The following is a 15,929-nucleotide window of genomic DNA, read 5'->3' as shown; positions in this document are numbered from 1 at the left end:
TTGTCAATGCTACACTTCAATTCCTTTTTATATTTATTTTTGTTATCTTTTTTTAATTTTCAAGAGCTATCTTTTTTGTTGTTTTTTGAATATTCCCTTTTATAGTCTCCTGTTCTTGTTTCATGCATATGTAGCACTATCTCTTATCTCATTAAAGTGTTCGGACTTTTTTGGGGCACTTTTCTTGAATTTCTCAGTGGCTGTGCGCTAATATTTGCAAATAAGGCACTAAAAAGCTCACTAGAAGACCCAGGTACCATTCAATACACAAAATTTCATTTCACAGCCTGTTTTCTTCATGGCACATCTTCTCTAAACTGTTTTGTGTCTGCAAGTCTGGAATATCTTTGCTTTGTTCTCTTCAAAAAGTAAACACTCAGATTTGTACAGGGTGAGAGATGGGCAAAGCCATTTACCTGACTTAGGAAAGAAATGGGGAGTTTCAGTTTTAAATACATTTTCTATCAATATACCTGTTTCCAGCCCCAGAGGTCTTCTTTTCAAGGAAACTGGCACCTCCATTCTTGAACTTTTCTGATGGGTTCTGTGATTTGAATTGTTTGTTCTCCTTTGTTCTATCTCTCTGTTCTGATCTAGGCATCAGCTTCCTCTGCTCTGCTAAATTAAATACTTAAAATCTCTCTGCTTTACTGGCCCCCCAATTTTGTTCTCCCATTCCCATTATGTGGGGATATGACCATATCTCAACCACTTATTTTTCTTTTTTATTGTCATTTTGTAGGATATTGGGGAAAATGGTGGTAGACAAATAAACAAATAATTCAGTTCATCTTATTTAACGGGAAGTTTAGATGTTTTAACTAAAACAAACAAAAGTTTACAGTTATTGGTCTAAAGAGAACAAGAAAAAAATACAAATTACTTTTATTGGATTATGAAATCAGGCTAGCTTTGAATTTCTCTTCTGCAATTACAAATTGCTTTGGTTCTTTGTTGTTTTAAGGCCTCTCTAATCTAGTTATATTTTCTTCTAAATTTCTTGATTAAATGGAATCTTGGGTCAAGCCCTTCATTTCCAGTTAGGCCGCATTTATGGGTTACTAAGGAAGGCTCTCTGCCACAAAATAACTTCACAGAATCTGACATTTTGTTATTTAATAATAGAATATACACTTTGTGTCGAGAAGGCTTTTAAAATTTCATAAATCCTTACTAAAATGTAAATGTCTATGGATGGGATAACCTCCTAAGCTATTAGCAATTATTAGGGTCAAGAAAGTCCAGAGCCAGAGGGAAGCGCAGCTGATCACATATACTAACCTTTTTGCATTCTCTAATTTTTTGTTTTTGGCTTTTATGTTAATTCAGTCATTTAGTTAATGGTGATGTTTGACTTTGGCTAATGCCTTTTGCCTTGGTTATTCCAAAATTCGGCTTCTGATATGGGTTTTTCTTTTTGTGGCTTTTTTTTTTTTTTTTTTTTTTTTCTGATTTCTTGCTCTCCACTTGGTCTTTACACTACTTGGGCATTTTGGAAGTTTTGACTGATTGGAAGGCTATTTTAGAGACTTAATTGTTCATGTTTCCCTTTTAACCAGCAGTTACGGGTGAGTGAGTTGCCTTACTAGATCATGGATGATTGCTTCGCCTTTTCTATCTATATTCTATTCCCAAATCAATCTTTTCACTGATGAGTCACATTAATTAGCTAATACTGAGTGTCTGTAGAACAGTACTCTGATTTCTCTTTAGCCTACTCATTCCCAAATAAATATCATATTAAAAGTCAGTATTACAGAAATGGAATGAGGAAAGGCCAGCTTAAAATAACCAATGTAACAAAGTGTTAATTTAAAATATTATGCCTATAATTTTGCATACATTCTCAGTCCATTATAAAATTGTTTCAAATTATAAAATTCTGTGTCTAAGAAGGCATAGTCCCTGAGATTAGTTGCTTTAGTTTATAAGGATACAGAGATTCTCTAAAGCCTATTTTTATATTACATATTCACAGGTATCAACAGTTATTTCTTTTTTTCTTGGCAGTCATTTCTATGTTCTCTTTGGAAAAAAGGCAAACTGCTGTGTTCTAGTCATTTAATTGAAAATCCCACCGCAATGATCTTTACATCTAATACAACTTCCCAGTGGCTTTCATATAGAAATAGTTTTCAAGTAAAACATACTTTTCTACCATTCCAAAAAGAGAAGGAATGCAGTTAAAAAATGAAGGCCATTAGTTTACCAACAGCTACGACCATGCTCTTAGAATTTTAAAACTGCACAATCATCCATATAAAATAAATTTATTTTTATAATAATTTTTCCCTTCATTCCAACCAACTATTGTTAGCTGTGACTTATTTACCTTGTTGAAACTTTAACAATCTTTATGAAGGCTGCCTTATGTCTACTGTCATTTTTCTGTGCAGGATTGTACAACTTAATCAGAATTCATTTTATCTCCTTTTCAATACAATGCACAATTTTATAAACTTGTTAAGTGGGGGATTCTGCTTTTTTCCTTTAACATAGAAATGTGTCATATGTGTCATTTCCTGAGGATGGTCCAGTGGTCTAGTGTGTGTGTATGTGTGTGCGTGTGTGTGTGTGCATGTTTGTGTTTTAATAAATTGGAAGCAAGAACATTTGATGTTCATAAAGTTACACTTACTTATTAGAGAAAACAAAAAGACAGCTTTACATCATAACATGTCTTTAATAATCAGGTTTATATGCCTCAAAGGCTAAGAAAAAATATGATGAAATGACATATCATGTAAATCTATCAATTAGGATGTTAACACTTTCTATGTCTGTAATATAAATGAGAGCCACTAGATTACCAATCTGCATGTTAAATAAATGCAGCACTAAGCATAAGTAGGTAATAATGCATCCTACAATAAAATTCCAATCATATATAGCAAATGAACAGGTCTGTTAATTTTCTATGCCCAAATTCCTCATTCTTCTCCTCTTCAAATGTACCTTTTGTTTTTTTCAAGTCTAAGAAAGGTCAAATGTAAAAGAGAGAGCTAGTCTCAACTGTAACCTCCAAGATACTAGTAGTCATGGCTCTTCTCTCTCTCTCTCTCTCGCTCTCTCTCTCTCTTTTTTTGGTATAGCACTAATCAGAATCACCTACCTATTCAATTTACCAACTACATCAGAAGCTTACTTTGAGAACTCAGCCACCTTTTCTACATTTTTGAGGCCCCAAGCAAGGATCATTAGGAGTTCATGAAGTGTTCTTTATCTGGAAGATACACAATGTGTGTTGCTTAACTAATTAAAAATGGAATTATGATAGAAATAGCACTTCAATTTATTGATCTGTTCATGAACATTGATCTAAAATATTTCTCAGAGGAGCCTATTGATTTAATTACTTCAGTTATGCCTTAATACAGTTAAAAGAGTTAACTTTTTAGTGTAATGTAATTTTCACATTAATATGTATAATTAATAACTTTTGTTCCACCTTATGAAGCATATTAATGTAACCTGTGAGACTCTCATCTACATAAAATTTTATATGTATATATGCACATTGAAGACGTATTTATTTATACAGGTGAACATAAATATATCATTAGCCAAGAGAATATCTAAATTTCACAGTGGCAAATAACCTAAATTCTCAGAGCTGCAGTCTTCTTCTCTCTAATATGGAACTAATATCTCCCTTGCCTACTGCAAGAATTTGGTAATTTTTAACAGAGATACTGTATATAAGAACAGTCTAAGAAATGGTAAATGAAAAGGTCCCAATAACAGTCCCATTAGATGTATAAAAATAAGTGATTTTTATACAAGCAATGTGCTGGGCTCAATACACATTTTAACACAGAGATATTAATATAATAAAAGACAAGTAGACATATCTATATTTCCTGTGACCTGGTAGATCACATTTCTTTTGAGTTGAAAGGTCTTGGCTAAAAATTTCAAATGTTAGTTACTGTGGTTTAAGTCAAAGATAAATTTAAGATATACCTAATTAAATTCTATATTGAATAGCACTATTGTAAGATTTTAGTATACATGTGTGCATATGTGTATAAAATATTACATAATATCTATAATATTTATATTCTTAATGTAAGTGAAATAAACCTAATATAAATTAATAAAGTATAACAATATGTTTTGAAATAAGCAAATAAAAAATAAATGTTGATTTTTTTCAATGACATAATCTTTGTAATTAACTACCTTATAGGATATAGCCTAGGAAGAGATGTATTCTATATCCCTGTAAAAAAATCTTGCCGAACATTAAAGAAATACTCAATATTTTTATTTGTAAAAATTTTGGACTGAATAGTAAGCAATATCCAGAAAACTTTTCAATAGATTCACTAAATTGTTGAGTAAGTGAGAAAATAGACTGAGAAGTTTAATAGTTATAAATTACTTTTTTGATATTAAGCTTGGTTGCATTTCAAAATCTTTTCTTCATTTTGTGCCCAAAGTTCAATTAACTAATACTTCTACATCTTGACAGCTAGGTCATTGAGGAGGTTAATCAAGTGTTTGGATTTTATTTGTTATCAGGGTATACCTACTCATCTTCATATTGTAAGTACTTAGTTACCTCAGATGGTTTTAAATCTGAGAGGTTGATTCAGGTCTTAAATAGGAATGCATAGAGGAAGCTCTGTTTCAACATCTCCTGGTCCAGCACTGTCAGGCGGGCTCTGCTTTTGGTGTTCTACCAGCAGATGAAATCTTGTTCTTGAATTCCAGCCTCTTTTGGGCTAATTTCTGTTCTTCTGCTCTCTTCTCTCACCGCCAGCCTCTGGAACTCAGATGCCCTGGGCTTATAAGTTTGCTTTGGGTCATTGACTAAACTGAGGAGTCTCTTTGATGTGGCCGCATCTGCCCATCTGGACCCAGTCAGGCTGCCTGCCAATTTAGGCCTTTGTTAACTCATCCCCTTACTTGGATCTCCACTAATTACCGCCTCATCCTGCTCAAATTGGCATCCCAGATGCTGGCCTTTTCTTCAACCTTGCTTTGTGATACTGCTATCCTGCATGTCTTTTCCTTTGTGACTCATCTCTAGGTATCATACTCTTCTTGGTATTACAAAGTATTTTAGTTAGATATCATGAAATCTTTGCTTGAATACCTTCAGTGATCAGAAGCACCACATCTACCAAGGAACTCAATTCCATTTTCATTATAACACTTATTATTAGAAAATCCTGTCTTATTTTAAGTCAAAATCAGCTTCTCTACAGTTTGTTTCCCTAGTTTGACCTCACCAACAACGAGCATAGTACTTGTACACTGTAGACAATAAATGGTAGTAAATGGTAGTGGCTATTATTTATAACTCAAAGTTTTCAACTGAAAGATTTTTCTCCTCATTAAAAATAATATAGTTGAAATAAAAAATTATGTCTCTAACTTTAATGGAACTCACTTATGCTCTGAAGTTAGAGATATTTCTGAATTTCTTCCTTCAAAGTTTATTTGGCACTTTTTTATTCAGAAAGTAATTATTTCAGATAAACGTACTACTTTCTATTTTTTTCTGTTAAAATGTTCATTATTCTCTCTACTCTCTAATCTTTATTAAAATAAAACCTAAATTCATATAATCCTAATTTCCTGCATGTTTTTAAATATTTGTTGTCCTGAAGTTTATTGAGGCTTAACATTCAATATCACAATCTAATTTTTCTGTATTTTTCACACATACTTAAACTTGATTCATCATTAATATTAAATATTTAAATATTTCAACAGGTAGATATGTTTAAATACAGTTTCTTCCTCTTTTCCTCTCTGAGTTTTAAGAAATCAGATTTTGTGTTTTTCAAATCCTTAGTTTATTCCTAATTTCATTTTCTAAGATTATTATTCTGGGTTTTCCTGAACAAAATAGCTAAATTTTATTAGGATTTAATGTTTCTATTGTGATAAATTACTGGGAAAGTTGGATTTATGTTACTGTTCATACCATGCCGTATTTAATTAGTTTATACTTTATGTTAATTGTTTAGGTTCTGAGTTGACTTACTGTATAATATCTATCTCCTAAAAAGTACCTATCCTATATTTTAAATGTGTTTTATGATTCTAGACTAACATTAAGAAGCTCATTCATGGAAGAAAACCTTGTTTATTTATTTATATCTTAGAATGAATCTTAAAGTTATTTTTAAAATTAAAAAATTTTAATGTAGCAGAAGTAAATTAGTGGCTTAGATGAGTCTTGCATGGTGCAAAACTAAAAGGAGATTGGACAGTTTGCTTACTATGGAAATAAATGAAGAAGATGATTTAGGAATAAATATTTGACTTCTTATTCATTCAGAATGCATCAATTATTTTAATTGATTAGCCATGTCTGAATGTAAATATGCTGAAACAATTAATTCTTAATATTTAGTCTATTTTAATTTTTATGTATTTTTGTTTTTAGAAACAATCCTTGTCCCCTAATTTAAATTTGACATAATTTGAAAAGTCTAGACTTAGTGTTCCAAGGCATAGGTACCTTGACACATTATCATTAGTAGTCTTCACAGCCACACTTTGAGCTAATGAGGCATTATTGTCCTCATTCTAATTATAAAGAAGCTGAGGGTTAGAAAATATAACTTGCTAAAAGTTAGTTAGTAAATGGTAGTCTCAATATTTACATAGGCTATGTATAACTTCCTGTTTGTCCTTTCTCTTAATTTCACCCTTTCAAACTGTAGCCACTCACTCTTATACCCTTGACATTGGCAAAAACTGCAGTTCTCCATAATCTCCATTTCAATCACTTATCCTCTGACCAATTCCCTCTAGAGCTATACTCTAAGAATCCTTTGATCCCACTAGAACCATTAATCTATTGGTCCTACCTTTTTTGTTCCATCTTTCATTGTCTTTATGTGTTTTCTTGCTTTTTAAGCCAGCTTAAAATTTATGGGTAATCATAATCATGCATGCAAAAACCCTCAACTCCTTTGCCCTCTCCAATGTATCACATTCATTTGGCAAAATTCCAATCCAGTTTAAATTCAGTTCTTTGTCACTCTGAGCCTACATCTTTACAGCTGAATGTTACTTGAGAAAGACAGTGAAACAAACTATTCTCCCTTTAAATACTAAATGATCCCTGGTAATTGTACTCTATGTTCCTAGTCCATTCCCTTTCTTAATTTGCTAGACAATTTTTAATCCTTTCTTCTCTTTCCTCAACTTTTCTACATCTTCGATTTCAGCAGATGACCTTGAATCATGCTTCATCTAAAAATTGAAGCCTTCATAGGAGAACTTCTACAAATTCCTATCACTATATCTGTTTGTGCACATATTCCACACAGTAACTAAATAGTAATAAAATAGTAATAGTAATAAAATAGTAATAAATAATATTCAGTTACTATGAGTGAATCCTAAGTAAGGCCAAATCCTTTATGTCTACCCTGGGTTCCATGTGCTATTATCTACTAAAGAACATTTCCAGAAATTCTCTCCTCTGTCTCCAGCATCAGCATCTTCTTCTCTGTTGATTATTGCATTGCCCTATACTGTTGCAATTTCTCCCATCTTAATCCCATTTTCCCTCCAGCAACTGACTCATTCCCATCCTCTTGACATTGAAACTACTTGAAAGAGTCCTCTATTCCTGCCATCCTCAGTTTCTTTCTTTTTGCTCTTTCTTGCACACCTTCAAATTAGGTTTTTACTCTATTCAATGAAACTGCTCTTGAGAAGGTCACCAGTGACCACCACGCTGTTAAATCCAGTGGCCATTCCTTAGCATTTGACCACACTGATCACTCGTCCCTTAAAACCATTTGATACTTGGCATGTAAACATATTCACCTAGTTCTCCTTCTTACCTTGCTAGCTACTCTAGCTACTCTTTTTCTCGGTCTCTTTGTTGGTTCCTTTTCATCTCCACCATCTTTAAGGATCAGAGTGCCATAGGGCAGAGTTTAGAACTTGGATTTCTCTTGTTGTTCTCTCATTATCTATGAACTAACACTCTCTGGGGATGAGTTAAATACCATCTTAATACTAATAACTTTCCTCTGAATTCCATACCAACATATCTAACTGCCTACTTCATATGTCCAGTAGGAGGTTTAATGATAAGCACTTCAAAATTAATATGTTAAAACCTGAGCACTACCTGACTTCCCACCAATATTCTTTCCTCTGTTCTCATTTCAGTAATGACAATTCTGATTTCTGGTTGCTGGAGTCAAAAAGCTTAGCATGGTTTTTGGCTCCTTCCTTTCTGTCACATTCAGTAGCAAATCCTGTTGTCTGTACCTTCAAAACATATTCTGAATTCAACCACTTCTCACCACTCCTAGTGCCAGTTCAACCATCTTCTCATCTGGATTATTGCCACAGTCTCCTAATCGGCCTCTGTGCCTCTGTCCACACCCATTCTTAATTAGTATACAGACAGATCCTAAAATATGTCAGATTATGTCATTCCTTTTCTTAGAATGAAAGCTTGCAAAGTCCCAAGAAATGTAGCATCCATTACCTGCCCGAGATCCTTTTCTCATCTTTTTTTCTTTGTTCCCTCTTTCCACCCACTTTGGCTTTGTCACTCTCCCTGAAACACTGTAAAGAAGCTGCGTTCTCACTCAGGGTATCAGCATTTGGTGTTCCTCCTGCCCAACAATCTCTTCCACAGAAGTCCTCAGGAATAACTCCCTCACCTTCTTCAGGTCTTTTGTTAAATATACCTTCTCATGTGATTCAACTTTTCCTTTATCTTATACTTCATATCCTTGTTGCCTGCTTTACTTATGTTTCTTTGTCATGCTATTATCTAATTCATCTTTTTAAGTGTCCACTTCTATTACTTGAATGTAAGCTTCATGGCTATAGGAAGTGTCTTGTATGTGTGTGTGTGTGTGTGTGTGTGTGTGTGTGTTTATGTCTATGTGTGGTTTTATATATATGCATATTGTTATTGATTTTAGTAGTATTATTATTGTTGAATCTAGGATAGTTCCTGGCACATAGTAGGTGCTCAATAAATATTTGCTCAATAAATGAATACATAGATGAGGCAGAATTCAAACTTGGCATCAGCTTGTTCCGAAAATGTACGTAATTTCCATTGTTTAAATTTGAATCAGCAATCAACTAATTAAATACATTGAGCTCTGTGCTAGGCCCTAAAAGGCAAGCAGTTACGGAGTTTTTGTTTTTGTTGTAGAGCACATAAAGCCAAGAGTGAACAACAGAACTTGGCATACAATTACTTGCCAGTGGTGTGGTACTGATTACAAGTCCTGCAAAAGAGAAATGAACAAGACACAAAGGAACTCATTCTAGTTTCAGAAAAGGTAGCATGATTAAGTTGATTTAAAGTGACATTTAGCCAGGTTATGAGAACAAAGCATCAGATGGGAAGGACACTGCAGTCTTGAGTGACTAGAATGAATTAGAGGTGAAATTGGGAAATAAGTTTTAATATGGCAGGTGGTATTCCAAGAAAAATACATGAGAGTTGAGACTTTAGGGTGTGGTAATTTGAAAGCTAGAGTGTAACCTGTTAGGTAACAGGGGTACCTTAATGGCGCTGGTTCCGGGTTCTTCTCCCCTCCTTGACCTGGCACTGTGTGAACCCGCCAAAGGAGGGCCAATCAGAAAGAAGCATCTCCCGCCTTCCCTTGGGCCCACCCCATGTAGGCCCAAGGGATATAAAACCCAGCACTCCAGCAGCTCTCTCTCTTCTCTCTCTCTTCCCTTCTCTTCTCTTCTCTTCTCTTCTCCTCTCTTCTCTTCTCTCTCTCTTCTCTTCTTTTCTCTCTTTCCTCTTCTCTTCTCTCTCTCCCCCGCACGACCTGACCTCTACCTCTCCAATAAAGATCTCTTGGCTGCCACCGGTGTCGTCTCTGACTAGTCTGTCACCCTTCATAACCTTAGGCCCAAATGCTTACTATATAATCAGGCTTCCTGATTATTTATATTTGTGGAACCAAAATACTTTGATTTTATAGAAGTTACACATACACCACAATTCTCTTCTAAAAGGAGTACATTGCTCATAAACCTTTATTCCATACCCTTGTATTGTTAACGGGCTTTGCTTATGCCTTGTTTTTCACCTAAACACAAATGCTATACGATTTCCTTTTTTTTCTTTCTTTTCATTTGTATTTATTTATTTATTTATTTTCAAGACAGGGTCTTGCTCTGTCATCCAGGCTGGAGTGCAGTGGCGTGATCTTGGCTCACTGCAGCCTTTACTTCCTGGGCTTAAGCTATCCTCCCACCTCAGCCTCTGGAGTAGCTGGGACTACAGGCATGCACCACCATGCTGGACTTTTTATTTTTTGTATTGACGGCAGTTCACCATGTTGCCCATGAGCTCAAGCCATCCACCCACCTCGGCCACCCAAAGTCTGGGATTACAGGTGTGAGCCACCATGCCTGGCCAGCGGTATTTTTACGTATCAATGCTTCTAATATGGTACCTTCTGTATAGTCCCTGGATTTATTTTGGACTTCTTTCTTCTCATTACCAAAATACAACATTAACGTTTACATTGTAAGGAAAAGAAAGACTAATGACAAAACCTTCTCTGAGATGTTTACAAAAGTGTCAGTAGCTCTGAAAGTATTAATCTTTTAAATGTTATGGAAAAATAGATTTTCCTGGATTTACTTAAGGGACCACTTTATTTTCTAGCAAAAAGATAACTTTTCTTTCTTAATGTTACTTTCTTAGTTTCCCATATGAATAAACTACAGATAACTACTCACTACCTATGGTCTACTTATTTTCTTTTGCACCTCACAGGAAGATGGAGAAACCAGAACACTGATGGCAATCATCCCACACAAAAGGGGACTGATTGAGGGTAATTACAGTAATGACACAGTATTTATCAAATTTTGGAAATGTATGACTAAAATGAGAATTTATATCCATGAGGCTAGTTACAGTGCAAACTAGATGCTCTGAGAGGCCAGCTCACATGGTTTCCAAATCTCACTAACTGCTGCCAACTTATATAATCAATATCAAAATTGTATCATGTTTCAGATTCAAGGTTTGAAAAAGAAAAAGAAAAATGACAGATTGAAGATTTGATCAATAGAAAGTACCCAAATAAATAAACACATGGTAGAGAGAGCAAAGCATTTGGACAGTCTTGCCAAATGTACTGCATTTGATTTTAGGATAATGGATAAGTTGGATGGAATCAATGAAAATATTGAATTGCATCCTGGGGAATGAACAGTACCGAAAAGAGAGGGTTTGGCTGAAGATAAAATTGAAATGGAAGCACCCAATATAAATACCTTTTAAAATGATACAGGTTATCAAGAAGTCACTACGTCAAAACTGAAAGCTTAGGATAATGATTAGAAATGAGTCTCTCTGTAGACATTTGTGGCTGGCAATCTTTCCTGCAAGAACTCTCAGCCAAAATGCCACTTGTCATTTGCTGAAGCTCCTACCTTACTTCCTCTATTTTACTTTGAATTATCTAAGCCACTGAAAGAAGCATAAATGTATTGTATTTTTAGGCAACAGCTATAAAGTTTATGCTAACAACAACAATAATATAGTAATAAAGTTGAATATAAATGCATAATAAGCATTGATGTTCTAGCACCATGTTGATTTTCTTTATTTCTCTATTTTTCTAACCAGAATGAAGATCTCTGATCTTCTCAAATTATTGCAACCATAAGTGTTGCTTTCCCTGGCTTAGTGCTTGCCCCTTCCCAAATCAATTATCTCCAGAGTGATCTTTTACTCTCAGTTTGTAACACCCATCACTAGCTTTCCATTACCCTTAGAATGAAGTGCAAACTCTTTTAAGTCTTTTCTCACTTGGCCTAAGATGATCTCTTACCCCTCATCTCCTGCACCCAAACGTCCACATCACACATTCACACTCTAGTTCCTTTCGTAATAAATTTCCTTCAGTTTCTTGAATGTTTCATACTCTCCTACTAGTTTTTCAGGGGGAGCCAAGGCATGACTTCTCCATGAATCCTTAGAAGGCCACCCTGAACTACTATGTGCGTGTATGGTGATAACATCATATTCTTCCTCTATCAGTTCACTTGTCACATCATTGAATAATAATCACTTGTTTAATTAATTTCTTTCCTGCCTTCTAGACTGGAGTGCTTAACAATTTCTGGTATCCTTAACCTATTAAACATTCTGGTGAAGTCTGTAGTTCTTTTCTCAGAACTACACTTTTAAATGTATAAAATAAATTACACAGACAACGAAAGTAACCAGTTATACTGAAATTCAATTTCAAAGTGTTAAAACTAAATTTGTGATATGATAAGATATCTGATTCTTTATTAATGCATTAAATAACAAAACCTAATGGTGTGTCAATAACAGTTGCAAAATCATTATGAGCAAAAATGGTCTTCTCAGATGTCTGCAACACTGGAATGTGATATGTAATTATCTGTGATTTTTAATGTTTCACAAAGTCACAGGTACTGCTAATACCTTGGTGGTTTATGGCCTATATTCATAATTTAATTTAATGCTAAATTTGAGTTACAGGTTAAGAGAACTAAAGGTGTAATTAAGATGTAATTTTTTTTCCTATATAGAAGTTTACAATTCTCCGTCTCCAAGATTAAAACCCCTGGACTAGAATGTCAGCTCCGTAAGGACAGGTCCCAGATCTGTCTTATCATTGAATCCCTATTTATTACTATATAGACTTATAACCATAACCACAACCATAACTCTCTCTCTCTCTCTCTATATATATATATGTGTATGTATCTTATGAGATATATACATATATATCACAGAGAGAGAGATATGTGTGTGTATATACATATACACACACACACACACACACCCCACACATACATATATATGTATGTATATACACCAGTTCCTGTTCTATTTGCTGGAGACAGAGCTGTGAATAACAAGCCCAAAACCCTGTATCACAGGGTTTTCATTGCATTGGAAAAGGAAAGCAGTCTCTAGCATATGATAGACTGTTTATAAACATGAATGTTCCTGTTTTTGCTTTGTCTTCTTCTAAGATCAATAAGTGCCCACAAACACTGAATATGATAGTTTTTAATCAGCCATTGGAATTTGCAATTAATTGGTGGACAAAGAGACCATTTAAGAAATTGAGTGATTGTCATTACCCTTAAAATAGACATTATCATAACTGCCAACTAGATTTATGGCTCCTTGATATGCATAATTATAATTCTTACATCTCTTTGTGTTTGCTCATGCAATTCTTCCTTCCGTGAGTGCCTACTACTCCTGATTAAATACTAACTCTTCAAGATTAAAATATCACTTACTCTGTGAAGAGTTCTCTCCATTCTTCCCCACACTGCTTCACCATTTTGGTTAGGAATCCTCCAAACATCCTTTGATCTTCAAATAGCATGTTTGGCATATCTCTATTTTTGGATAGTTGGCAAGAGTGACATTCTCTGCCTGTGTATTGATATCCCCACTTTCCTTCCCCTAAACTCTACGTCTACCAGATATTCCATGACCCTGTGTCTGGTAGAGCTAAAGGTCTCCAAAAAAGCAGAGACTTTGTTGCACCTGCTGAATCACTGCTTCCAAATTCCTGTGGGAAGAACAGCTTCACGGGAGGCTTTCAAATCTGTGAATATCCATTGCCTTATTAAGAATGTTTAAAGATCCATTTTAAGAGAGGCAGTAGAGTCCTGCATTGTGGAGCTCTCAGAGCCCTTTAAAAAGTGACATTATATGCATTTTTAATGGTCCCTGCTGTGGGATTCTATGGGTCTATTCTCTGATGGGGCAGAAGACAGACCCAGCAGGAACCCTAGATATGATAATCTTAGTGCTTGACCTGTATTGTCCCTTTGCCTCTATTTACCCCTGGGGAAGTGGTAGAATAGGGTCTGTGTAGTATCTCTCTCGCTGTCCACAGTTTTTAAACCCGAGGGAAATGGTGCAGACTTATGGATGCGCTCAAGAGACTTTTTGGACCTCACTCCATCGGCCTTGTCTAACCTAGGGCCCTCAGGGAGTGGTAGCTCCATCTTATTTACATCTTTAGGAGTCAGCATAGTGCTCAGCATTTGGTCGTTCTCTATAAATCTTTCTTGAACTGACTCAAAGTATTTTAAATGAAATTATGAGATTTATTAGCCTGCTGGCACAAGAACTTGTTTACACTGTGCACTTTTCCTTAAATAAGAGAATATAGGGAAAGTTTGAGAATCTGAAATGACTTTGAGTGTATTGTTGAACATCTCAATAATTCAATTTCTGAGTATACAGTAGGGATCATATGCAGCCTATCTTTGTATGTTGGACAAACTCTGGTTGGCAAACTGGCATAGATCAGACCAAGTGCCCAGATGCAATATTAAATATTCATTTAGGATCTATCTCCTGCTCTAAACTATAAGCCAGTTGAAGGCAGTGTCTTAAATTTATTAAATTATTTTTATTGAACTGAACAACTTAGATAAGGGTTTTAATTAGAAATTAAAATTAAACTGATAGTTTTAAAAATAATGATATGTATAACTGCCATTCCTTTTATTGATATTTATTGGAAGAAATAAGCAAATTATCTTCAGGTATGTTAAAAGTATGTGTTGCTAATTTTGAAAATTTACTTCTCTAATATAAAGGTAATGCATGCAAAATTTTGGGTGGTATATGGAACGTGTATCAAAGTTATGACTAAAAAGTTGTGTTCATTTTCCACATGAAAAAGTACCTAATTTATTCTTGAAGAAATGGTGCTTCTTATAATACAAATACACAAAAATTTTAATTATAAGGTGTGAGGATTTTGTGTTCACTGTTACTGTCAAAAGTGCCTCTCTCACTGGAACTCTCTTATACAATGCTTTTAGGCAAAATAAATTTCAAATTTGACTATGACCACCCCTTTTGCAAGTGACTTTTTATATCTGAATATTCTTAAACTATTTTAACATAATTTAAGTTCTAGCTCTTGATGTTGGTTTATTTCTTGTACTTTCTGTATATTTCATCATATTCCACAAATTGGTGTTTACTTTTATCTTACAAACTTAATAGTCATTATGAAGTTCAGTATTATTTTATTCCTGCTTTTCCTATGAAAAGAAACAAGTATAGTTTTATGCTTTGGCATTCTTGAAATTTTTTTCTAATATCTTTGACGTGGCATTTATAAAACATATTTTAAAAGAATTCAGCTACCTAAGGGTAAGTGATATTGCTGCTTCCATTTTCATTTGAGTCAACATTAGATCAGTTCCATGAGAATAAACTGTCTTACATGAAATTCCCTGAGAATGTCCCCAGCCCTTCTACATCTCCTATTTGTCATCCTGGAATAAATCGTCTTACTAAGCTTTAATGCTATAGAGCATTCATGACATTGCCCCCGTGTAATTCACTTTAGTATTACATTTCTAATGTTAACTTCAAATAGACATTCATATTCATATTGCTGTAGTGCTTTGGACACTCAGGTGCCTTATTTTTCTCTATCCTATGATGACAAGTTCTCTATAAGTTGAGCTAGGTCATTCCTTTTGAACAGTTGAAAGAATTGCTGAGTGGCTAATATTACCAGGTCCAAGTTTTTGTGCAGATACATGTTCTATGTAGTTGAGAAGACTGAACAGGACTAGAACTTGGCACTCCATGGCACATTTAGAAATTGGTAAGAGAAACAATCACTAAGAATTGAGGACTGAAATGGGAGCACTCTTCATTAATGATGAATATGGAAGCCCCACATGTATAACGCATCTGTAATATTTTTCAACTTAAAAAATTAATTAGAAAAACATTTACAACTGTATAGAAGAACATTATGTATTAAATGCACAATCATTGTTTTTTGTTGAGACCAACCAACAAAATACACTTTGTTTGGACATATTAGTATTGATATAAATATAAATGCATATCACAATTATTTCTCTTTACCACTGTGGACAGACAATATCTTTACTTTGGTGATTGTCTT

The 15,929-nt window shown here is 34.4% G+C and overlaps 2 protein-coding genes across 19 annotated transcripts in view; one reads left to right on the top strand and one right to left on the bottom strand.

Annotated features, from left to right (window-relative positions):
* Positions 1-15,929, top strand: part of LOC134736030 (BEN domain-containing protein 2-like) — an 816,235-nt gene that overhangs the window by 158,186 nt on the left and 642,120 nt on the right. Inside the window, exon 4 of one of the 8 annotated variants that reach the window (XR_010119708.1) lies at positions 1-15,929. This exon is cut by the window's left edge and continues 13,512 nt beyond it. The exons of the other annotated variants lie outside the window; for them this stretch is intronic. The gene's annotated coding sequence lies outside the window, so the exon portion shown is untranslated. 8 annotated transcript variants of the gene reach the window in all.
* Positions 1-15,929, bottom strand: part of GRIA4 (glutamate ionotropic receptor AMPA type subunit 4) — a 380,575-nt gene that overhangs the window by 174,213 nt on the left and 190,433 nt on the right. The gene's annotated exons all lie outside the window — the stretch shown is intronic.

The sequence above is a fragment of the Symphalangus syndactylus genome, chromosome 3, assembly GCF_028878055.3.
Source record: "Symphalangus syndactylus isolate Jambi chromosome 3, NHGRI_mSymSyn1-v2.1_pri, whole genome shotgun sequence".
Taxonomy (NCBI): Eukaryota; Metazoa; Chordata; class Mammalia; order Primates; family Hylobatidae; genus Symphalangus; species Symphalangus syndactylus.
This window is presented reverse-complemented; position numbering and strand designations above follow the sequence as displayed.